This window comes from Schistocerca americana, chromosome 1, assembly GCF_021461395.2.
Source record: "Schistocerca americana isolate TAMUIC-IGC-003095 chromosome 1, iqSchAmer2.1, whole genome shotgun sequence".
NCBI classification, from domain to species: Eukaryota; Metazoa; Arthropoda; class Insecta; order Orthoptera; family Acrididae; genus Schistocerca; species Schistocerca americana.
In genome coordinates this window covers 170,564,834-170,590,659 of record NC_060119.1, presented here as the reverse complement: position 1 = coordinate 170,590,659, position 25,826 = coordinate 170,564,834, and the positions used below count along the sequence as shown (strand labels likewise).

The window sequence follows — 25,826 nt, the reverse complement described above, 5'->3', positions numbered from 1 at the left end:
TCAGTTGCATATTTATGCAACTGCACAGTCTACAACTGAGACGGAACAATAAATGAGAATTATCTTAAAAACCGAAATTCGTTCAGGAATATCTATTGTGTAAGAGAAAGTACTTTACGTTTTTCTATGTTGACAGCACTTGTCGGAAAATAGGTATTGGATAGCTATTGCAGCAGTGTGTAGCGTCATAAGGCCAAAAGTTCGTCATTACTCCTCTAGTCCTTCTTATTATTCAGATAACAAAAGAATTTTTCTTATAATGGAAGTTAACATTCGTAATTTAAGGGGTTTTAACCAGCAACTGCAGCTTAATTTACTGTATTAGCTGCTAATTGTACAAGTCCACGCTGTAGCAGTTGCCTGTCTGTCAGCCGGCCGCGGTGGCCGCCCCGTTCTAGGCGCTTCAGTCCGGAATCGCGTGACTGCTACGGTAGCAGGTTCGAATCTTGTCGCGGGCATGAATGTGTGTGATGTCCTTAGGTTAGTTATGTTTAAGTATTTCTAAGTTCTAGGGAACTGATGACCACAGATGTTAAGTCCCATAGTGCTCAGAGCCATTTGAACCATTTGCCTGTCTGTCATGCAATGTGACGATACATTCGTTAACTTGCGAACTTTGGAATACGAGTATTCACTTCTGCTATGGTTTATTGAGAAGTATCTACTGCGGGACAGTAACGGCGCAGAAGACAGTATAAGCATTAGAAGTAAAGGGGATATTCTCACAAAATTCTTATGTTAATTCGATGGAGGATTTTTGTCCTCGTGTTACGAAGCTGCAGTTCATATCATCGAGTGCAATAACACGACTCGATACAGTGATACAGGGAAGAAAACTTAGCCATGAACTTCTACACGAGTGCTAGAACTTAGTGCAAGAAGCGTCCAAACGCAGACGCCTAATTCTGATATCTGCCAAAAGTGTCGTCAGTTGACAGATAGAGGCAGAAGGCCCAAAAGTCGGAAATCTTCTCTTCATCACCAATGAAAAATGTTGTCTAACAGAAACAGAAGTGTAACGACGAGAAGGAAAAGTGAAGGGAAGAGAGAGAGAGAGAGAAAGAGAGAGAGAGAGAGAGAGAGAGAAAGAAAACGTGGCTGTGGAACAGAAGAAACCTTGTTGTGCAAAAACGAGGTTGCTCAAAACTCCTCAGAAAACTGTTTCCACAAAAATATGCATTTGTCAAAGATGAGGATATGATTTTAATGACAACTGAATACAGTGTCATAAATAAGAAAAATGGTGGCTTGAGTCTTGTACGGATTATAAATATGTAGAACATTGTACCTGTGAGCACTGTTGAAGAATTTCACGTACAGACAAAAATATGCAGTTAATGATTTTGTATTCTCGCATTTATCTTTGCAATGATTCATCTGTTGGACCTAAAATTAGAGGTAAAAGTTGGATTAGAATCAATGATTAGGTAGATATCTGATTTTTTACGTAACTGCGTGAATTACTCGAAACTTCGATTGCCTCAGTTTGGTAGATGCTTCATTAGAGTTGTTAATTAAGACGTGTATTCTACTTTGGATCAAATAGGAAGTAGTTTCAGACGTTAGGAGCCCGCTTCCTTATGATAGGGTTGGTCACTCATCTCATGGAGCTAAGCGCCCAAATGGATAGATGGGGGTAATAGAGGGGGTTCATTGAAATCCCAGTATCATTTCAAAAAACCATAACGGGCAATCTATTACAGATAGTGAATCGTGGTTTGCTGTGAAATCTGTAGCAGCTCTCAAAGGTTTTTCTTGTTATGCCAAAGTTTCAGTGTGCACCCCACTAGCACTTCATCGAGGCGACGTTCGATTTCTGTCGATTTACAGTTTAGGATTGCAGCATCAACAGCTCTGACTGCTTCGTTAATTCGTGCGCAAACAGTAAGCAACGTCATTGATTGGGTATTTTGCACACTAAAAAACTAGTCTAACTGCGTGACATAGTGAGAACGCAGGGGCCATGCGATGGAATTATTACGGAACATTCGCCTCTCGGGAAATGTGTGAATTACCACATCGTACAGGTTTCAAACTCCAGTGCGGGCATCCGACCATCCGACCTTCAAGCAGGGACATGATGGACGCCTGCATCTCTTCGATCTATGGTAGCAGGAACTGTTAAAGCACTTCGTCTTCAGGCCACAAGTGGCCCATCGGGACCATCCGACCGTCATGTCATCCTCAGATGATGATGCGCCTAGGAGGGGCGTGTGGTCAGCACACCGCTCTCCCAGTCGTTATGATGGTTTTCTTAGAGCCGTTACTGTTCGGTCGAGTAGCTCCTCAATTGGCATCACGAGGCTAAGTGCACTCCGAAAAATGGCAACAGTGCATGGCTGCCCTGATGGTCACCCATCCAAGTGCCGGCCACGCCCGACAGCGCTTAACTTCGGTGATCTGACGGGAACCGGTGTATCCACTGTGCCAAGGCCGTTGCCCTAGGAACTGTTAGAGCATGTCGAAATAAACATTTTCCTTTATGATTTTCTCTCCAAAGATAGATGGGCTTCCCATGCCGCCGTACATTAAGCTACAGCAATCATCTTCGGGGTATCACGGATGTGTTCAAGTTTTCTGTGTGGCGATTCATATATGCTGAAATGGTGGGCTTTGATACATTTGAAAACAGTCATTATCAGCATCTATGGAGGTCAGCGTGGATTAGCGAATGTATACCACAGAACACGATCGCTTAACTGCAACATTTTTGCACAACTTGCACTTTGTATGCTTAAGGCGTAAGCGGTTATGTAACACTTTATGGACAGTTGGTCTTGCCTGCTGCATGACGAACTGACTTATGGGGGATGCGCTGAACTGCAGCTCTATCACCACGTGCTTGAGACACGGGGTGACGTTCGCTCCGATGAAAGTCTTTGACACTGCCTGTCTTTTTAAAGTATTTAACTACCTCATTATGCTGGTTTTTGTCGCTGTTGGCCTCCAATACTGATGTCGTTAATTTCACTGTACTGTTGTTACAGATTTGGATTCTGCATATCAGACGACACATTTCACCTTCTGTTCTGACATCCCATTTTAATGAACTTCAGTTCAAATCTGCAACGAAGGACAAAGGAAAAATCTTTGAGAGCTTCTAAACGTTTTACAACAAAGCATGTTCTTTGTCTCTAACAATTTCCATGTTATAATGTTTTGAACTGATGGCGAGACTTTATGGACATATAGTAGAATGATTTTGATAAAATTAAATTCCTGAAGTAGGCTTTGTTATATATATAATCAGAATTAAGAGGCAATAGCAAAGCCCGTTTTAGAAACTACGTATAGCAAATGTATCATGCAATTACAGAAAATAAAGTTGTGTGTGAGAAATGAAAGTACTCCTTTCTTACCGCTTTTTCTGGCTCCGGTGGAACCTGTCGATGTGCTTTGTACTTGTCTGCAATCGCACTTCAACGAAGTTTGCTCATTCGTGCACCTGATTGGCTAAACACTGCGCACAAATGGTCCGCCGTGCACGCGCCCGCTGACCGGACAGGTGCCTGGGGACCCATCCGCTACAACTACGTACATGCACTATTGTGCTATTAACGGCCAGACACCTGTAGGAGTGCGCTTATCTGTTAGGGCGTCAATATATCACACGTCCGCCCTTCGCTACTGACGGTGATTTCGCTTCTGGAGTGTTACGCACGTTAAAAGGAGCCGCGTGGCGTGTTCTGGGCAAACCGACATGAAGACTACTTTGCGGTGTCACCAGTTTACTCACCGTCTCTTTTGCCCACACGCTGTTGTTCTCTTCGGTCCAGTCTTTTCTGTGCAAGCCTCTTTATCTCTTCTTTTTGAACCTGATTAATATGTTCCTGCCTTGGCCTCCGTCTAGATCTTTAACCGCCAATGGTCCGTCCCTTACCAGACTGCCGATGCCTTGGTGCTTCAGGATGCGCCCCATTAACTGAACCTTCTCTTACTTAGGTTGTGCCATAAATTCCTCTTCCCTTCTGTTCCACTAAGTTTCATTAGCTGTTCGGTCCACCAGTCCAGTCCTCAGCATTCTTCTGCAGCACCATGTTTCAAAAGCTTCTATTCTCTTCTGCTTATCTCCAAGTTTAACTTTGTACAACACAGAGTACTTTCAGAAACATTCCTTCACAGACTTATGTTTGATGTTAAAATATTACTATTTTTAAGAACAGCTTTTCTTGTCATTTTGTATCCTCTCTACCTATGCCAGCATCCGTTATTTCACTGCCCAAATAATAAAAGTCATCTAGTTCAATGCTCTGCAAAACAACGGATACGGTGACATAATAAACTACTGGCCATTAAAATTGCTACACCACGAGGATGACGTACCACAGACGCGAAATTTAACCTACAGGAAGAAGATGCTGTGTTATGCAAATGATTAACTTTTCAGAGCATTCACACAAGCTTGGCGCCGGTGGCGACACCTACAACGTGCAGACATGAGGAAAGTTTCCAACCGATTTCTCATACACAAACAGCAGTTGACCGGCGTAGCTAAGATGTTAAGTCCCATAGTGCTCAGAGCCATTTGAACCATTTTTTGTTGACCGGCGTTGCCTGGTGAAACGCTGTTGTGATGCCTCGTGTAAGGAGGAGAAGTGCGTACCATCACGTTTCCGACTTTGATAAAGGTCGGATTGTAGCCTATCGCGACTGCGGTTTATCGTATCGTGACATTGCTGCTCGCGTTGGTCAAGATCCAATGACTGTTAGCAGGATGTGGAATCGGTGGGTTCAGGAGGGTAATACGGAACGCCGTGCTGGATCCAACGGCCTCGTATCACTAGCAGTAGAGATGACAAGGCATCTTATCCGCATGGCTGTAACGGATCGTGGAGCTACGTCTCGATCCCTGAGTCAACAGATAGGGACGTTTGCAAGACAAAAACCATCTGCACGAACAGTTCGACGACGTTTACAACAGCATGGACTATCAGCTGGGAGACCGTGGCTGCGGTTTCCCTTGACGCTACGTCACAGACAGGAGCGCCTACGATGGTGTACTCAACGACGAACCTGGGTGCACGAATGGCGAAACTTCATTTTTTCAGTTGAATCCAGGTTCTGTTTACAGCATCATGATGGTCGCATCCGTGTTTGGCGACATTGCGGTGAACGCAGATTGGAAGCGTGTATTCGTCATCGCCTTACTGGCGTATCACCCGGCGTGATGGTGCCACTGGTTACAAGTCTCGGTCACCTCTTGTTCGCATTCACAGCACTTTGAACAGTGGATGTTAGATTTCAGATGTGTTACCACCCGTGGCTCTACCCTTCATTCGATCCCTGCGAAACCCTACATTTCAGCAGGATAACGCACGACCGCATGTTGCAGGTCCTGTACGGGCCTTTCTGGATACAGAAAATGTTCGACTGCTGCCCTGGCACGCACATTCTCTAGATCTCCCACCAACTGAAAACGTCTGGTCAATGGTGGCCGACCAACTGGCTCGACAGAATACGCCAGTCACTACTCTTGTTGAACTGTGGTATCGTGTTGAAGCTGAATGGGCAGCTGTAGCTGTACACGCCATCCAAGCTCTGTTTGATTCATTGCCCAGGCGTATCAACGCCGTTATTACGGCCAGAGGTGGTTGTTCTGGGTACTGATTTCTCAGGATCTATGCACCCAAATTGCGTGAAAATGCAATCACATGTCAGTTCGCGTACAGTATATTTGTCACATAAAAACCAGTTTACCATCTGCATTTCTTCTAGGTGTAGCAATTTTAATGGCCAGTAGTGTACATTAACTCCTCGTTGGAAATGACAGAAAGTGCCCACGCTCGTTGCCAGAGGTCTCCCAGTCGTGCACAGAAAGCTGGACGCCACATGGGGAGGTCAGAGTGACTATAATGCCAGATGGATCTCGGCTCACAACGCGAGGCAGTTGAAGGAACAGAAAAAGACAGCGCGGTTAGTCAGTGAGCAGTTACAGTGTGCTGTAGTGGTTCAAAAATGGCTCTGAGCACTATGGGACTTAACTTCTAAGGTCATCAGTCCCCTAGAACTTAGAACTACTTAAACCTAACTACCCTAAGGACATCACACACATCCATGCCCGAGGCAGGATTCGAACCTGCGACCGTAGCGGTCACGCGGTTCCAGACTGTAGCGCCTTTAACCGCTTGGCCACTCCGGCCGGCTGCTGTAGTGGTGTTCTCACTACAACATGGCGCGGAGACAACATCTGGACGATGTCAGAAGGTGAACGATCGTCTAGAAACTGAAAGAACGACGAAACTAGAAGACGAGTGTCGCCCAGGTGTTTGGTATTGCTCACAGTATTCTTTCATTGTCTCGGGGAGCGTTCCGAACTGCACGCACTGCTACCCGAAGGAGAGGCGGCGGTCGACCTCGGTCAGCTACAACTCCATATCGCCGCTGCATTCTGCAAGAGAGAAGAACGGATTGAGGTCAAGCAGCGGGCGCAGCTGCAACGGCATTTAACAGGTTTGCACCGTACGCAATGTAGCGCTTCACGATGCAGCGGCGGCTCCATGTTGATGGTCTCTTTGCCCGACGACTCCCACGTTGTGTTCCGTTAACACTCGCACATTGGCGACACCGTTTTCGGTGGTGTAAAGAACACAGGGACTGGACCAACTAGGAGTGGTGGTGCGTTCTTTCCTCGGACGATTCCAGTCGAGTAGTGACCCTGGACGCACACTCGTATGGCGAGAAGTGAGACTACGTAATGCAACAGTGTCCAGATGTTATGGTGTAGGGAGGCATAATGCTACATGATCATACTGACATATACATCTCTGAACACGGTTCCGCAGCTCGTGGTCTCGCCGTCGCGTTCTCGCTTCCCAAGAACGGGGTCCCGTGTTCGATTCCCGGCGTGGTCAGGGATTTTCACTTGCCTCAAGATGACTGGATGTTTGTACTGTCCTCGTTATTTCATCATCGTTCATGAAAGTGGTGAGAATGGGCTGAGCAAAGGTTGGAAATTTGTACGGGCGCTGATAACCGCGCAGTTGAGCGCCCCATAAACCAAAAATCATCATCATCTGAACACGGTACACTCAGCGTTCTGCGTTTTCGTGACACTGTACTGCTTTAAATATGAGTCCGAAAGAACAGATACCATCAGTGAACGTGCAGCTCATTAGAATGAATTTACAATTAAATCAATACAATGAAATGAATACCCTTAGCTGAATGCAGGTGTTGATAAACGTCGACAGGGAAAGTTGAAAATGTGTGCCGGGACTGGGACTCGAACACAGGACCTCCTGCTTACATGGCAAACACTCTATCCATCTGAGCCACCAAGGAAACAGAGGATAGGGGAACTGCAGGGATTTATCTCTGGCACACCTCCCGTGAGATCCACATTCCCAACTTATTGTCCGGCACTATATTCATAGTGCCCCTGCCCATTACACTCATTACTCGCGGCTTTGCCGATTCCCGTAAGAATTCAGGCAATGTGTGTGCATCCGCACAGAAGATGGTCAAATGGCCGGTGAGTCTTCACTATATGCGGATGCGGTAAGGCCCAGCGGATAATTATAAATCGCGCTGGCTTCAGTGTGACGATACTCTTTGCATAAAAGTGTACTTATTGTTCGTCTCATTGCGGATTTCTTTCAGTTATCTCCTGTATTATGCTGTGCTATGGTGCAAGTTTCGTCCATCTATGTTACTTGCTAGAGGCACATCATTTGAAAGTTACTTTCGTCCTTAAGTTTTGCATACCACTGTACTTTCCGTGTCTCACTGCATAATGTAATTCCTGATTTAATCCGGCTACAGACAATTAACTTTGTTTTGTAGATGTTCTTTATATAACCTTTCTTCGAGACACTACCCATACCATTCTGCTCACTTTCTAAGTCCTTTGCAATTTCTGACAGAATTACCACATGATCGACTAACCTCCAAGTTTTTAATTCTTCTTTCTGAACTTAATATCCTTATCCAAAATTTCACTATGGTTTACTCAATGTAGACACTGTATAATACTGTTGAAAGACTGTGAACCTCTCTCACTTCTCAACTATCGCTTCCCGGCAATGTCCTTCAAAAATAATAACTACCGTCAGAGTTCTATAGCAGATGCAATTAATATTTAGCTCCCTGCGACCTTCAAAATTTCAAAGAGTGTATTGCGTTCAACATTGTCAAATGTTTCTCTAAATCTACAAGTGCTATAAACGTAGGTTTTCCTTTCTTCTGTTTTCTAAGACGCGGAACCAGTATTGACTAACGAGTTCCTGCGGTTCTCCCGAATTCAAACTGGTCATCCACGAAGTCGCTTTCTAACAGCTTTTGTGTTCTCCTATAAATATTTCGTGTCAGTATTTTGCGATCAGTTATTCTGTCTTCTGGACACTGGAAACACTGGGAAATGCTCCACAATGAAACGCGTCTTCTCTTGTTGAGGCGCTCTGGAAAAGCTGGTGCATACAGAACGAAATATTGTTCGCTACAGTCCGTTTAAAACATTTTGTACTTCTTTTGTGTCACACTAAATGAATAATACAGTGATTAAATAGCCTTTATTATGTATAAACTCACTGGAAAATCAATTCTTATTATCTGATGTGAACCCCAGAAACACGCTATAGACAAATGAGGTAGAATTTCACTGTTAATGTACACTCCCCCACGTTCGGGCTTCTTATTTGGTTACCATTCGAGGAGGGCATATCGATGGTCGGTTGAAGTGTGCTATGAATTCAGGACAGTCGTCTGCCTTCATAAAGCCCCGTTTCTCCATGTCTTAGTTACAGTCTTCGGTTCATGAACAAGAGCGTTGTCTCTCTGAAATGAAAAAGTATAATTTCTAAATTATTTAAACAACGCTGATAACATAGAATAGTCTTATACTGTCTGATAGTGTTCAGTTTTTATGGTTCAATAAACTAAGTCAAGTGTATCATTACCAAAAGGCAAAAATAGGTCAAGACTGTAATAGCATCTCCTCCAAATTTGACAACGGGAAGAGAAAAACTCTGTCAATTATTCCGTTCGAGATTTATTTAGGTAATTTAGTCAAGAGGAGCCAAGTAACTCCATGATTTAGCATGTTCCCTGTACTACCAACGAGGCAGTACTAACACCGTTGATTCCATCTAAATCTACATTTAAACGCGGCAAACCGCATTACGTGCAGTAAGGGCCGGAGGATACATTGTGCACCAATGAAACCAACACAAACGCTACACTTGCAATCAGTTTAGACATTTCATGTTGTGCTGCTATGAGCTCACTGCCGTTTTTGCTCTGAAGTGCACACTTGTCTATTTATCATAATCTTAATAAACTTGGCTCTGAGCACTATGGGACTTAACATCTGAGGTCATCAGTCCCCTAGAACTTAGAACTACTGAAACCTAACTAACCTAAGGACATCACACACATCCATGCCCGAGGCAGGATTCGAACCTGCGACCGCAGCGGTCGCGTGGTTCCTGACTAAGGCGCCTAGAACCGCTCGGCCACACTGGCCGGCTTAATAAACGTGGTTAAGGTGGGATGTTACATGCAGGTCTAAATGCATGACCGGTGTTAATAACCAGAGGATACGAGAACCGTATTTAGTGATTTCAAACAAAACTTCAAAATACTATAGACGTTCATTTTTCTATTATATCGCCATTAAACATGAGACCCACTTAGTCACAACAAAGAGCACGCCAAGTAAATAAAAACTGCTTTTAGCACATACCTACATCGAACTACTGAGAAATGGACTATTAAAAATTATAAATTTTACAAAACGTCAGCTGACCTAAGCTCACCCTAGAAAGTACAGACTCCATGTCACGCACTCTATAGATCTGAACAATTAAGTAAATCCAGTAACAACTAAAACATAGGTACCTCCGCAAAAAAAAAAAAAAAAAAAAAAAAAAAATAAAAAAAAATAAAAAAAAATAAAAAAAAAAATTCGTGTGATGTGCCTGCATTGTTTCAACATTTATAACATTAATAATCAGACATGAATAGATTATTCCATATGCTCAGACTACTTTGATGACCTTTGATTTCTTCCTCTTTTTATACACACACCATAGCGCTGATAATTCACAAGTCAATACGAATTTTAGAAAATTGGACTGGGTAAAGTTTAGGATACAAATACGACCGATTCTGAAAAAACAAAATGAGCCAAGTGAATCGTCTTTGTGCCAGTCCCTTTCTAGCTTGCAGCACTCTGCGATTTTGCATGCTGTCTGCTGCCGACTCCATCAAATTCTGATAACAACTAGGCTGACCGCACATCGCGATACCCAAATCGCCAAAGACCATAAACACTACATTCAAAGACCGCTTCACAACCGTACTCGTGTCTCACATCACATAACTTAATACGCCAGAGGCCTAGTTTCCACAAATTTAGTGAGACAAAAACTTATCGGACTCCAGTTGATATATGATGAAAGATGGGAAAATAAAACAGATTCCCGTCACCTCCACCAGTACCGAATCCCGTCCACACCGCGCCTAGTCATGTTCCATTTGAGTGTGTTGCGTACGAACGTGAATGACCTGTGGTAATAAATTGACAATATGCAGGGTGAAGAAAACTTCGCGCGTTCGGACTTCGCAGTGTGGTTCCTCACATGATAGTAATACAAAATTGTCTTTCTCAAAATTTCGTCCTGCACATGTTTTTGGCAGTGAATGAACGTTAAGATTGGCAGACTGGTGACATTGTAATCACATCTGTATTAACTACCTCTGTCAGCATGCCGGAGTAGTACTGTGGGGTTGATGTAGTGGATAGCATTTTCAATTAGCGTACGGGAGGGCGAGGGTTCGATTCTGGGTTCGAGGCTTGTCTGTTTTTATTTCCTAAATACAGTCTGCGTAGTACGGTATCTGGCGTCTTCATCGTCATACAGCGATTGCAGTGAGTCTTCTTGAAACATTTGCATTTCGTACTATGAACACAGAAATGGAAGTATAATCGTTTTCATGGGTAAGCCTGAAAGAGGCCTTTTGCACATCGCGGACGTGAATTGTTTCGTACCATTGCATCTACTAGATTCCAGATCTGTTTTATGCGTACCCTAATACAGTAGCCCCGTCGATTAGTTCCAACTATTATTCTTGCCACGTTCAGGTCCATTACATTTCGTTCGAGCCTTACGTCACCAGTAGATGTAGCAATGTGCTTTGCAAATAATTTCAGTGGGACAGGTGGGGAAGGGTACATTTAAGACAGGTTTGGAGTCTAGTAGATGCAGTGGTGAGAAATCGTTTGTGTCCACGAGGTGCAAAAGGCTTCTTTTAAAGATGACAAGTGAAAACGATTGTACTTCTATTTCTGTGTTTGTAGTACGTAACTGCAAATGTTTTGTAGAAGATCCATTGTAATCGCTGTATGACGACTAAGACGCCAGATACCGTATCACGCAGACTGTATTTAGCCGATAAAAACAAATAAGCATCGACCCAAAATCGAACGCTGGACCTCCTGAACATTAATGCAAAACACTATCTACTACACCGTATGCCAGCACTACTGCTCTGTCCTGACAGAGGCAGCTATCGTACATGTGATTGTAGAGTTGTCAGACTGCCTGTCTTTAACGTCCATTTACTGCCCGAAATATGCGCAGAACGAAATTCTGTATTGCCAGTATGTAAGGAACCGTGCTGCGAAGTCCGAGTGCGCCAACTTTTCTTTACTGTGTATGTTGCATGACAAAAGGGAAGCACCCAGAAAGGGAAGATGAAACGAAATTAAACTGCATGGTTTGGTAGAGTACACAGTGTGATCAAAAGTATTCGGACAACTGGCTGAAAATGACTCACAAGTTCGTGGCGCCCTCCATCGGTAATGCTAGAATTCAGTAAGGTGTTGGCTCACCTTTAGCCTTGATGATAGCTTTCACTCTCACAGGTATACGTTCAATCAGATGCTGGAAGGTTTCTTGCGGAATGGCAGCCAATTCTTCACGGAGTGCTGCTCTGAGGAGAGGTATCGATGTCCGTCGGTGAGGCCTGGCACGAAGTCGGCGTTCCAAATCATCCCAAAGGCGTTCTACAGGATTCAAGTCAGGACTCTGTGCAGGCCAGTCCATTATATGGATTTTATTGTCGTGTAACCACTCCGACACAGGCCGTGCATTATGAACAGGTGCTCGATAGTATTGAAAGATGCAATCGCCATCTTCGAATTGCTCTTCAACAGTGGGAAGCAAGAAGGCGCTTAAAACATCTATGTAGGCCTATTCTGTGATAGTGGCACGTAAAAGAACAAGGGGCGCAAGCCCCCTCCATGAAAAACATGACCACACCATAATAACACCGCCTCCGAATTTTACTGTTAGCACTACACAGGCTGGCGTTGGCCGGGCATTCACCATACCCACAACCTGCCATCGGATCGCCACATTGAATACCATGATTCGTCAATCCACACAACGCTTTTCCACTGTTCAATCGTCCAATGTTTACGGTCCTTACACCAAGCGAGGCGTCGTCTGGCATTTACCGGCGTGGAGGGTGGTTTCTGAGCAGCCGCTCGATCATGAAATCCAAGTTTTCTCACCTCCCTCATAACTATCATAGTACTTGCAGTGGATCCAGATGCAGTCTGGAATTCCTGTCTGATGATCTGGATAGATTTCTGCCTATTACACTTCAACTGTGGGCGGTCTCTGTCAGTCAACAGACGAGGTCGGCCTGTCCGCTTTTGTACTTTACGTGTCTCTTCGCGTTTTCACTTCACTACCACATCGGATACCGTGGACCTAGGAACGTTTGGCACAAGTGACACCCAATCACATGACCACGTTCGAAGTCCATGAGTTCCGCCGAGCGACCCATTCCTCTCTCTCACGATGTCGAATGATTACTGAGGTCGCTGATATGGAGTACCTGGCAGTGGGTGGCATCAGAATGCACTCAATATGAAAAACGTAATTTTTTGGGGGTGTCCGGATACTTTTGATCACATAGTGTATGTGATGCTTTTTCAAGTCGCACCCTCTCTGGCCTGGAGGCGTGCACCATGCACTGATGCGGTTGGGAAGAGTCTCATAAAACCTGAGACAAGCTGGCCCGCAGCTGTCGTACGTAGTCCTTTGTATTATGGATAGTAGCACAGAGACAGACAAGACGGCCGAGCTGGTCCCAAATATGATATATCGGGGACAGATATGAGGATCTTCCTAAACATGGGAATACATCAATCTCATACACATAGTTAATTGGGACGTGTGTCACGTGTGGACGAACCTTGTCCTGTTAAAAAATGGCATCTCGACACCCGTCACCTGAGAGGTAACACATGAGGAAACAGGATGTTCGTGACGTACCGTCGTACCGTAAGCATTCCCTCAATCATTACCAGTCACGAGCCGAAGTCATATGACGCTCCAAAACAGTGTAAGAATGAGAGCTTTATCCACGCCGCCATCTTACTCGCCGGCGATAATCATTCCGGGCAGTGCAGAACCGTGATTACCGTTGAACGCAATCCAATGTCATTCACCAGAAATCCAAGCTTCTTGATCACGGGTCTACTCCTACTCTTCCGGGTGGGGTGGCCGAGCGGTTCTAGGCGCTACAGCCTGGAACCGCGCGACCGCTACGGTCGCAGGTTCGAATCCTGCCTCGGGCATGGGTGTGTGTGATGTCCTTAGGTTAGTTAGGTTTAAGTAGTTCTATGTTCTAGGGGACTGATGACCTCAGAAGTTAAGTCCCATAGTACTCACAGCCATTTTATACTCCTACTCAAAACGCAGCCGTTTGTGTTGTTGCGTTAACGGCAACCAACGCATGGGTCCGTAATTTCCTAGTCCAGCTGCTGCTAATCTTCGACCAACGATGCAGGATGGCACAGAACGTTGTAGGGAGTCAATTACTTGTTTTGGGACGGCAGGCGAAAACATGAAGCGGTTACGTTGTGCTTGGTGCACAATACGTCGATCCTCCCCTGTCAGTCGTAGCCGACCGGAACACTGACAACGAGTATTCCAGGCAGTCCAGCATCAGGTCATTATAACATCTGAATGGCCCATAAATCTGGTTGCACTACTCTGCCAGTCGGCCAAATGGAGAGGCCCCTTTCAAACGCTATCCCATATGAATACGCACGGTCTCCACGTCCTTCAAATTGATCACCCAGCATTTGACGCTGTTAGCGTAACATACATGCTGCTGTTCTGTACATGTACGAACTTACAGGGACATGTGACTACGTCTCCTGATTGTTACATGTTTTTATGAGATGGTATATATAATTTGTTTTACAAGTGAATAAAACGTCAATCACTTGAAGCTATTTCTTTGGTGCGACTTTTTTTAAATTTGACTAGTATGACTTATTACTTGTTGTCAGAGTTGTAAAACTACCGTAGGCTATCATAAGTAATCATAGACGGCGGTAGTTTTCCTAGTAGCTGTAATGGCACTTGCTAAATGTTTCCAAAGAGATAAAAAAAGGAAGCGATGGGCTGTAGCAGAGATGCTGTTACATTAGAGAGGTGTGAATGTCATTTTTTTTAAGGCGGCAGAAAGAGTAGTCTGTGGTATATTTTGATGAAGAGAGGACGCGTTGTAACAATTTTCTGAATAATTTGTATTTTGGGTTCAAATAAAAATGAAGTGAAACACAGTGTCTCTCTATTTATTTGGCAAAATTTCATCTCGCCGCATGGAAATATAAGTTTCATTCATTACGCGACACGGTCAACTATTAGTAACTTCTACGGCGGCTGCATTCGAGGCGACTATCGCAGTAGAAACAAGAGGTGAAGTTTCCCACTGAAAAGAAAATACAACTAAGGACATTTATTTTTATATTTCCAAGAAAGTTTAATTCAGATATGCTTGATGGTCTCTGCTCGGCAGCCGCGTAAAAGAATTTCATTAACTACCAATTATGACTTCACAGTTATTTCCAATTAAAAACGCTAATTCATTAACCAGCCAGAAAGTGGTAAAAAATACAATAGAATGCATAGCTTTGGTCACTTAAGGTCGTACTCGTGTTACCTTGTGTTAGATATGTTGCATACGTCTCGGGCGTTACATCATACCGATCGCTTTCTTTATGTATACAATCAGTGCTTTGGTAGATTCCCCTAAAAACCGGAAGCGATGAACCGTCTAAAAATTACGCGAGAATATATATATAGCCCTGGGGAACCCGTCCGTTACTTAAAAATAAACAATGTCTGTAGTAAAACTGAAACTGTCAATGTTTAATTCAGGTTCTATAGGAAAACTGTTGATTTCTAACGAGGTACAGAAGGGTATTGAAGCACAAACAAAACAACAAAGATTTATCATATAGAGCTAGAAAACACAATTTCCTCAACAAAAAAGTAAAATAAAAAAAGCAGAACAAAAATATATCAAACATTGCTTCGTCGATGATCTATAAAACATGTTTCTGTTACTCATAAAAAACTTTCGCACTTATCGATAATAAGTGGAAACTCTTCCCTTTTATCCTCATGAAAAACATTCCATTGAGAACAACATAACAACAATAATTATATATAATTTTATATTTATGCACGCAAACAGTAGTTGCATCAAAGTAATTGTTTCGATTACATAAGAGAGAGAGAGAGAGAGAGAGAGAGAGAGAGAGAGAGAGAGAGAGAGAGAAAGACATCGCCTGCTCCCAATTTCTCAATTACACATTCATTTACGTTTCTTTTCTTACCAATTCTTCCGTAATCCTACCGTCTTCTACATCATTTATCTAGTATATCAAAATTGCCGAACCGTACTTTTGGTAGAGTGCAACTCTACTTGTTGGCTTTCGTCTCTGGATCTTCGGCTTACGTTTCCTCAAATATTTTTCTGGCGTGTATCGGAGTAGCATAAGAAACCGCCAACACTGATAGGAAATACCCTCCACCAAGCAGCGCCCATCACATACGAAGTTCTACTATGAATCCTGTCCAAGTCACCAAATTTACGAAAATGAGTTAAAGTTATCAATTTAAGGTAGAAGTATATCACAATCAGCTGAAACAAAAATACGTTTCAAAATCAGCCATGTCCTCGTGTTACAAAGCACTGAATTCTCGGTCATGCGAGTCTTGCAGGCAGCGCACTCATGTCAAGGAATGAGGAACAGTCTTCAAGTCGCAGCACTTTTGTCTGGAATCTTGCGTTGTTAGATTACGCAACAATGTGACTATATCAGTAGCCAAAATAATTTCTTGTATTTTACATACTGTGAAGTCATAAAATTTCATTTGTACATTGACAACTCCAATCTTTTGCACTAATCTCCGTATTCGCGGGATTCTTGTTGTCACAGAAATAAAAGATAATTTTCCCAATTGTAGGCCATTCATTTTTACCTCCAGACCGTGCTTTTGGGAAGAATGAAAAATGATTTCAGAAGGCACGACATCCTTACAGACCCTTCGTGTCTCTGAACCAAAAGACATAAAAAAATCTGCTGCAGAGACACTTTGACCCAATATGAGAATATCTTGACTGATCGCAGTTTTTCAAATAATATTAACAGCTAATGAAACAACCTTTACTGGTATGAGTGTTCCAACACCGTCTCTGAAGTGGTTCACGTGAAGTACTCGGAATTGTGATGTAAATGAGAACAAATTGAAGCCTTAAAACAATAATGTTATTCAGTACGTGCGAACGGTATCTACCATACTAATGACTTAATTAACGTGCTTGATTATATGCAGATAATTTTCTTTTTATGGAGTTCAAGTTTCAATAACTGAACTACAAACTTTTACTAAGCGAAATTCTATTTTGAATTCTCTTTAGTTTTCTGATATTCTTCTTGATGTAATATTATCCAATTTAGTTTAAATTTTTTTATTGGGTCAAGAAAAGAAATTACAGTGGCACATTATATTCATTTATTGGCTTTTTTCACAAGAATTTGGAATAGAGAAAGGGAACAGATGTATAGAAAAAGTTAAAATCGCATAAAAACACAACGAAAACCGCCAAGCCAAAACTTAAATTCAAATAAAACAGTTTCTGCGTCAGTCACTTGTTTATTTCTCCACTACGCATTTCGATGGTTTACACCATCATCTTCAAGCGAAGAATTGATTATTTACAAATGTTCAAATTTGTATGGATTCCTAATGGACTGAACTGGTGAGGTCATCGGTCGCTAGACTTGCACACTAATTAAACTAACTTAAACTAACGTATGCTAAAAACAACACACACACACAGACACACATCCATCCTCGAGTGAGGACTCGAACCTTCGGCGGGAGGGGCCGTCCAATCCGTGACATGGTGTCTCTAACTGCGCGGCCACTACGCGCGGCGTTTATTCACATGGCTGGCGTTGGTGAAGAGTACAGACGTCTTCTCACAATCACACACCAAGTGCAGTGTAGGTTATTTTGTGTCTTTTGACGGCCAGTATAGTTGCAAAAGGTTTGCACATTGTTGCCTGATGTATGTCCTCTCCGCTGCACATTACATTTAATGTAAATGTAATGAGAAGAGAAGAGGACATACTTCAGATAACAGCATGCAAACGTTTTAAACTCCACCATCCCTCAAAAGATGCAAAATAACCTACACTGCCCTTGATCTGTACTCTTCACCAATACCGCCTTGTAAATGAACAATTCTCCACCTGAAGATGATGGTGTGAACCGCCGAAACGCAGTAATGGCAAAATAAACAAATGAATGATATATCATGAGAAATCAGTACCCAGAACAACCACCTCCGGCCGTAATAACGGCTTTGATACGCCTGAGCATTGAGTCAAACAGAGCTTGGATGGCGTGTACAGGTACAGCTGTCCATGCAGCTTCAACACGATACCACAGTTCATCAAGAGAAGTGACTGTAAAATTGTGACGAGCCAGTTGCTCGGCCACCATTGACCAGACGTTTTCAATTGGTGAGAGATCTGGAGAATGTGCTGGCCAGGGCAGCAGCCCAACATTTTCTGTATCCAGAAAGGCCCGTACAGGACCTCTAACATGCGGTCGTGCGTTATCCTGCTGAAATGTAGGGTTTCCCAGGGATCGAATAAAGGGTAGAGCCACGGGTCGTAACACATCTGAAATGTAACGTCCACTGTTCAAAGTGCCGTCAATGCGAACAAGAGGTGATCGAGACGTGTAAACAATAGCGCCGCATACAATCACACCGGGTGATACACCAGTATGGCGATGACAAATACGTGCTTCCAATGTGCATTCACCGCGATGTTGCCAAACACGGATGCGACCATCATGATGCTGTAAACAGAACCTGGATTCATCCGAAAAAACTACGTTTTGCCATTCTTGCACCTAGGTTCGTCGTTGAGTACACCATCGCAGGCGCTCCTCTCTGCGATGTAGCGTCAAGGGTAACCGCAGCCATGGTCTCCGAGCTGATAGCCCATGCTGCTGCAAACGTCGTCGAACTGTTCGTACAGATGGTTGTTGTCTCGCAAACGTCCCCATCTGTTGACGCAGAGATCGAGACGTAGCTCCACGATCCGTTACAGTCATGCGAATAAGATGCCTGTCATCTCTACTGCTAGTGATACGAGGCCGTTGGATCCAGCACGGCGTTCCGTATTACCCTTCTGAACCCACCGATTCCATATTCTGCTAACAGTCATTGGATCTCTACCAACGCGAGCAGCAATGTCGCGATACGATAAACCGCAATCGCGATAGCCTACAATCCGACCTTTATCAAAGTCGGAAACGTGATGGTACGCACTTCTCCTCCTTACACGAGGCATCACAACAACGTTTACCAGGCAACGCCGGTCAATTGCTGTTTGTGTATGAGAAATCGGTTGGAAATTTTCCTCGTGTCAGCACGTTCTAGGTGTCGCCAGCGGCGACAACCTTGTGTGAATGCTCTGAAAAGCTAATCATTTGCATATCACGGCATCTTCTTCCTGTCGGTTAAATTGCGCGTCTGTAGCGCGTCATCTTCGTGGTGTGGCAATTTTAATGGCCAGTTGTGTATATTTAACCATTAAGGGTCTAGCTATGGCAGGAAAACTTCTGTGACCATCACAGTTTTGTCTCTGGAGGTTTTTCATCCATGTCTTGACCGGTTTTGATACCAGACGCCTCACGCTGATGTACAGCTTTGGGGGCTGGTCCGGATGCGTGCAGCGCCGCCGTTTCCCACTGGCCGGTGCCTTCCGACGAGAACGCTTGGATCGCCGCATGTCCGCCGTCGGTCCATCAGGCACTTGTCAGCAAGCTGACTTGGCTGGTTAATTATGGCACACCAGAGGCGCAGACGCCGCGCTGCGCCGAGCCTCCGGCATGCATAGTGTCGCTCGCTCGCGGGCTATCGGCAGGTGTCAGTCACGCCTTGCTGACAGCGACCGCTCCGCCGCACCTTGCTTTGGCCCAGCGTCAACTGGGGCAGCCAGCGTCTAACCACTGGTGTATAGGACCGTAGTGTATGTATCCACATTTGCATGTCTCGTGATTGTCAGATTTGTAGACGTCATAATTTTACACTGAAACAATGCCAGATTTTTACAGTGTCATTGGTGCTACTTGCTGAGTCCGTTACTGTATAAGGACACAGGCTGTTTTCTTACACGAAGGAGGAAAAATAACCAGTCACTACAAAATTGTTAAGGCTTTCGTGGCCATTTTTTGACAAACTGCCTATTGGCTTCTGTCTCGGGTTCTTCAGCCGACGTTCATCTAATTATTTTAGTGACGTTTGACCGGCAAGAGTGGCTGGCATTGTCAAAGCTTCACCCTCCATTGCCGGTGGTGAACTGGAGCCAAACTATAAAGAAGAGAGATGGGGCCCCTCCACGCCCGCACCAACGTGGTGACCAGACCAAAAGTTCTACTGTCACCTCCGTAAACATGTTAGTTGTCTAGTAAGTGGATCACAGGATGCTGGGCTGTGATGTTATCCGTGCGTCTGGGTAAGACTACTCATTAACACGGTCCATCAGGTGATAGATAGTGGACGAAACGCGAATGAGGGTAGCAATTTTAAGAGCAGAGGGGAAGAAAGTGCCAAGGCTCGTGCCGTGGGAGAAAACCTCCGAGCTCGCGGCCGCAGACTATATGTACCTGGCGCGCCAACGTCCGAGGGCTTCTCCGCGGTCATTTCCGGTCCGGTTCTCCTCTTGCTACCTGCGACGGTCGTTCGCTGCAGTACGGAAAGCCAGGATCCGTTTACCTTAAGGCTTTCCTCTTTCTTGTTGAAACTGTTCGCATGTTTTTGTATTTCTACAGCTTCTCTGAACAAGCGCTTGTGATAGTGCTTCTCTACAGCCAGAACTTCCGTGTCGGCGAATTTTATTACGTGGTCGGTCTCACTCAGTGCGTGCTCTGCCACGGCCGATTTCTCCACCTGCCCCAACCTGCAACGTCGCGTATGCTCTTTGAACCTGGCGTTAATTGATTGTCCAGTCATTCCGACATAAACTTTTCCGCATGAGCATGGTATACGGTATATTCCCGACATTGCAAGTGGGACCACGTAATAAAATTCGCCGACACGGAAGTTCTGGCTGTAGAGAAGCACTATCTTCCATATATCTATACATTGTAGTCGCTTTCTCTCTTCGGCCTGTATATACGGACTAATCTAAGTAACAGGTTTTGACTAATAGGTTCACGAAATCACGATGAAGGTTTGAAGCCGGCCGGGGTGGCCGTGCGGTTCTAGGCGCTACAGTCTGGAACCGCGCTACCGCTACGGTCGCAGGTTCGAATCCTGCCTCGGGCATGGATGTGTGTGTTGTCCTTAGGTTAGTTAGGTTTAAGTAGTTCTAAGTTCTAGGGGACTGATGACCTCAGAAGTTAAGTCCCATAGTGCTCAGAGCCATTTGAACCAAGGTTTGGAAATTGTCTGAACTATCATGAATAGAAATACAAGCCGCTGTGAAAACAATGCCATTGCCACCTATTGTTTCAGCCGCCACAACTCTAGAAAGCAGAAGCGACTCGCCAGAACAACAAAGCTTAAACAAATTGCATATTGGGTCTGGTGATCTAGCGATAAACTACCTTCGTGGTTAGTGAAAGGTTGTGGGAATTAATCCCACTTAGACCTTTTTTTCAGACTATCTCTCGATGATGCAGACATTCGCCAGAAACGAAACGTGGTTTTCATTCCTCGTTACACCATAGGTCCACCTTCATCAGTTGGATAAATGATTGTGGATACACAAGTCACCTAAGTGACGTCCAGTCGATTGCAATTGTCTCAGAACAATTGTACAGTGAACAACATGCGATTCCAAAATCGGCGCTTTTCAGTAAACTGCTTCAACACGGGATCCAGCTTTGCTTTGTCTACACAAAGGAAGGTTTACAGCAACGCAGCAAATGATTCAGCTTTCAGCTTTCTCCTTTGTGCTTTTTATTGGCGGCTCATACAAAATTGTTACAAAAATAAACAAATTGTGTTCCATGATCTGTCACCATGATAGGCGCGACTTAATGTTGTTGCGAAATCAGCTTTCTATATTCAGAATCTTATAACTAATACTTAAACACTGTGAGGCACAAAATAAAATATAAAAAGATGGTAGCAGCGTAATTTGCATCCGAGTCGACGAGCTGTCAGTCTATGCACTTGTTCTCTGCACCACGGCACCGACAAGCGAAAAACTGCTAAAAATCTCTCATATTCTACTTGTAAATCTTTAGAGAGCATTTTTCTTTTTCCTACAGCCTAAAAAACTAAACTTCTCCTGAACAGGCCATAAAGGCCCAACGGAACCGACCGGCCGCCGTGTCATCCTCAGACCATACGCGTCACTGGATGCGGGGATGGAGGGGCATGTCGTCAGCACACCGCTCTCCTGGCCGTATGTCACTATATGAGACCGGAGCCGCTACTTCTGAATCAAGTAGCTCCTCAGTTTGCCTCACAAGGGCTGAGTGCACCTCGCTTGCCAGCAGCGCTCGGCAGACCGGATGGTCACCCATCCAAGTGCTAGCCAGCCCGACAATGCTTAACTTCAGTGATCTGAAGGGAACCGATGTTACCACTGTGGCAAGGCCATTGGATCTGCTACAGCCCACTCGAGTGAAATATTCTACGTACTTGGAACATGCATCTACCAGCTTCTAGTCACATAGTTTGAGTCAAATTGGTGATTCCTGTCCCACGCCCTCTCCCTGTTAAATTTAAATTTGGAGTAGGTAACTCTCACTATCTCCTCATAAGCTATTATTGAAAAATAACCTCTTTAGAAGATCACCTACAGAATCAGTGATGTTGCTTGCACAATACTTTACACGCAATTTCAAAGAAAAATTCTCACCTGGTGCTGTGAACAACGTAGCACTCTGAATGCTGGCAGGGATGACGTCACATCAGACCATAGTTTCGTCTGATGCATTCGAAAAACAATGGGGTAATTTTTGTGCGACTTCTGGCTTGCATTCTAAGAAAAATGGCGACATTTACAATCTGCTATAGCACATTAGCGCGTGATCACCTGCTGGCACTGCTGCTTTCCTTTATTCAAACATACGTGTGAATACGATTCTTTGAGTGTCAGGACAACGAAGTCTGAAATAAAAGGTCTGTGATAAGAATCACAACAGTGAGTCTCAAGAATGAAGCAATGCATACAAAGCTTTACAACAGTAGTGATGTCACACGTTTACATGAGACTTTTTTCTTTCATTTTATTTTCTTTATGGCCTTCAAACATAAATCACTGACACTACGTGAAATGCTACAAATTGAAATATGTATCCAATGACACACATACGTACACCCATGGTTTGCACAGAATACTTACATCGGTAGTAAAGAGGATAGTTACCTCATGATATTCTCCCATAATTGCTACGAGATGTCACTCCAAACACCAGTTAAATATGGAGTAGATAATATTCATGCCTCCTGAAAACTTTCGTGTTTTGCGATGCTTACTCCCGTGTACTTTTAGTAATAGTTTTTTTTATTTTTTTTTAATTTTTAGATCGAGCACTGCGATGCATGTTTGGCTTTCGCTGTCTCCGCTAGTGCCCCCCACCTAGCAAAATGTTCCTCCCAGTGCGCTGGAACTCACGTCGTCCCAATGAACCACACGGTGTTGCTGTCGCCTAGGAGAAACTGTAGCATCTACCGACTTCCAACAAACTGTAGAAATAAACTCAAGTGTTTCCCGATCTTTTTCTCGCTGTCATCCCTGACAAAAATGTAAAAGGGAAATGTCGTTTACTACATTTAGGACATTGATTGGGTAGAAGTACTGCTCCAGAAGTTAGACTTTAATTTATTATTTCATTATTAATGACTAGTTGCTACAAAGTATGCAGAAGGTATCGACATATACTGCTGAAGGCCACTATAAAATTATGTTTTTATACTTCACGTAGTTTAGGGTATTTGGCGTGATAGATGTGCAGTAGCGCAGAAAATCAATTTTCCTTGAAAGATAAAATATTTCTCTATTTCAGAAGCACAAAATTTTCTTTGTAGTAAAAAAAGGCGTCAGAAGGTAGTTCTCGTATCACTCTATTACGTACAGTGGCATATTATAAAAAAAACCACTTTCACTTTTCACGTTTGATGCGCACCGCCCTGCGCCTAGGAAATCGTCACACGCAGCGTCCTGCGACCCACATCGGACGGCGGAAGACGCAAGAGTATTTATTCCGCAGCACGCTGTAAATTTCCGCACTTGGGAAAACGTAAATTTACTGTATTTCAAAGCTTTTGCACTCCGCTTGCTGTTCGCCGCAACAAGGAATTTGGTGGTTCGACGGCGGTAGCACGGCCGTCCCGAGCCTGTCTGACAGCGCCACCTGAGTGTGCGTCGCTCACGCTAGGGACGGCTGTTATCGCTGAAGCAACCGGTCTGCGGTTATATCTGTTTATTTCAACGCCGGTTTAGTCGGATTATTAAAATACTCACTCCGTCTTCAGGCCACGAGTGGCCTACCGGGACCATCCGACCGCCGTGTCATCCTCAGCTGAGGATGCGGATAGGAGGGGCGTGGGGTCAGCACAGCGCTCTCCAGCTCGTTATGATGGTATTCTTGACCGAAGCCGCTACTATTCGGTCGAGTAGATCCTCGATGGGCATCATGAGGCTGAGTGCACCCCGAAAAATGGCAACAACGCATGGCGGCTGGATGGTCACCCATCCAAGTGCCGGCCACGCCCAACATCGCTTAACTTCGGTGATCTCACGGGAACCGGTGTATCCACTGCGGCAAGGCCGTTACCTAGTCGGATTATTAAAAACACTCAAAATAACTGGTTTCTGAAACGACAGATATTTCGGTTTTTTATTTCTGTTATTTCCTGTAATTGAACAGAGATATCGAACGAAGATTGAAAAATGTTGACACGCTCAGTTTCAAGATACATAGAATTAAAATATTAAATTAAATAGGCAAATAAAAAAAAGATTTTGTCCTTCCACCATTCGCTGCTTCTCTCAGCAAGTGATAAATGGTTGACTACTACAGTGAAATCATCAGTATTCTGCTACTGATTCTAATTTTTTGAAACTCTGCTCGAAAATTGTGTTGTTATCGGGGATCTTATGACCATTTGGACTTTACGAAAAGTCAGTACTAACGGGTGACAACAGAGGTTGGCCGGCCGATGTGGCCGAGCGGTTCTCGGTGCTTCAGTCTGGAACCGCGCGACCGCTACGGTCGCAGGTTCGAATCCTGCCTCGGGCATGGATGTGTGTGATGTCCTTAGGTTAGTTAGGTTTAAGTGGTTCTAAGTTCTAGGGGACTGATGACCTCAGCTGTTAAGCCCCATAGTGCCCAGAGCCATTTGAACCATTTTTGAACAGAGCTTGAACAACTCTATTTTGACTTAATTTACCCGTTTTCAAGGACTACAGGCAGATAAACGCCTTGTTATGTAGACCTAAGTAGCAGAGCACCCACTTTTTATTTTAATTGTAAACCATGGATGAACTGTCCAGTTTTCTCCTTATATTATATCGTAAATTTGTTGTAGCTTTTTTCGTTTTTAATCTTTTAAAGAAAGTAGAGCATTGTACTTTATTGCTACCGCACTTCGTAAAATACTTCCAGACTAGGGATGATGTCATTCTGTGATACAACTGATTTCTGATGACTATTGTGGTATCAACGTTCGATACCACACTTGTTGTAAGTTGCAGTTATCGACCGGTGTCCCTATCAGTATCTATCTTTGGACTCGCTAGTCGCGACCAGCGCCGCCAGCGCCACTCCGCGGCTTGTATCAAATTTCTAGCGAGCTCTCGTCCGCTTTTGCTCGGGACGTCAAGTAGTAAAGAAGCATAGTCCTCAGCTGATAGGAAGTAACCTCTAACAAGGCGCTTAGTAACGTACAGCCTAAGTGAGGCTTCAACAGCTATCTGTTTATAATTATATGTATGCGGCCAAGAAGAATCCTGTACAACCAGTTAAGTACAATATATATTATTTTTTACCAACGACTTCTAATTATTTAGATCCAGACCATGCAGCCGGCACCCTATCAATGTCACTGACGAACCTGCTGTGATTTATATCTTTCTATTTAGCATTGGCCACCAGTCACAATGGCGACGACTCGTTCGTCGTCATCATAACAACGATAGCGAGAAACTGCCATATAGACAGATGGGGCAAGTCTTGCCAGGATGCCAGGAAATGACTGAGGACGCGTCAGAAACGCCAAAGAAACATTATTAATTCATAACACCTTTATTCCTGCTGAATACAATGTGGGTTGGTGATATCAATGACCTTCCCCAAGTCCTCGCTGACTCGTAGCGATGACACCAGCTCCAGGCCGCACAGTCTTGCTAGCGCAGCGCTGCGTGCTGTGACGTAGCGAAGGAATGTCCTTACTTCGTACTTTGGCTGCGCGTGGCTGGTGGCGCCTGGCTGGCCGGCCGGCTCATTTGCGGACAGCAGGCCGCTGCGCATATG

At 44.2% G+C, this 25,826-nt stretch overlaps 1 pseudogene; it reads right to left on the bottom strand.

Annotated features, from left to right (window-relative positions):
* Positions 1-2,323: 2,323 nt before the first annotated feature.
* On the bottom strand, positions 2,324-2,441 carry LOC124560063 (annotated as a pseudogene).
* Between the last annotated feature and the right edge of the window lie 23,385 nt (positions 2,442-25,826).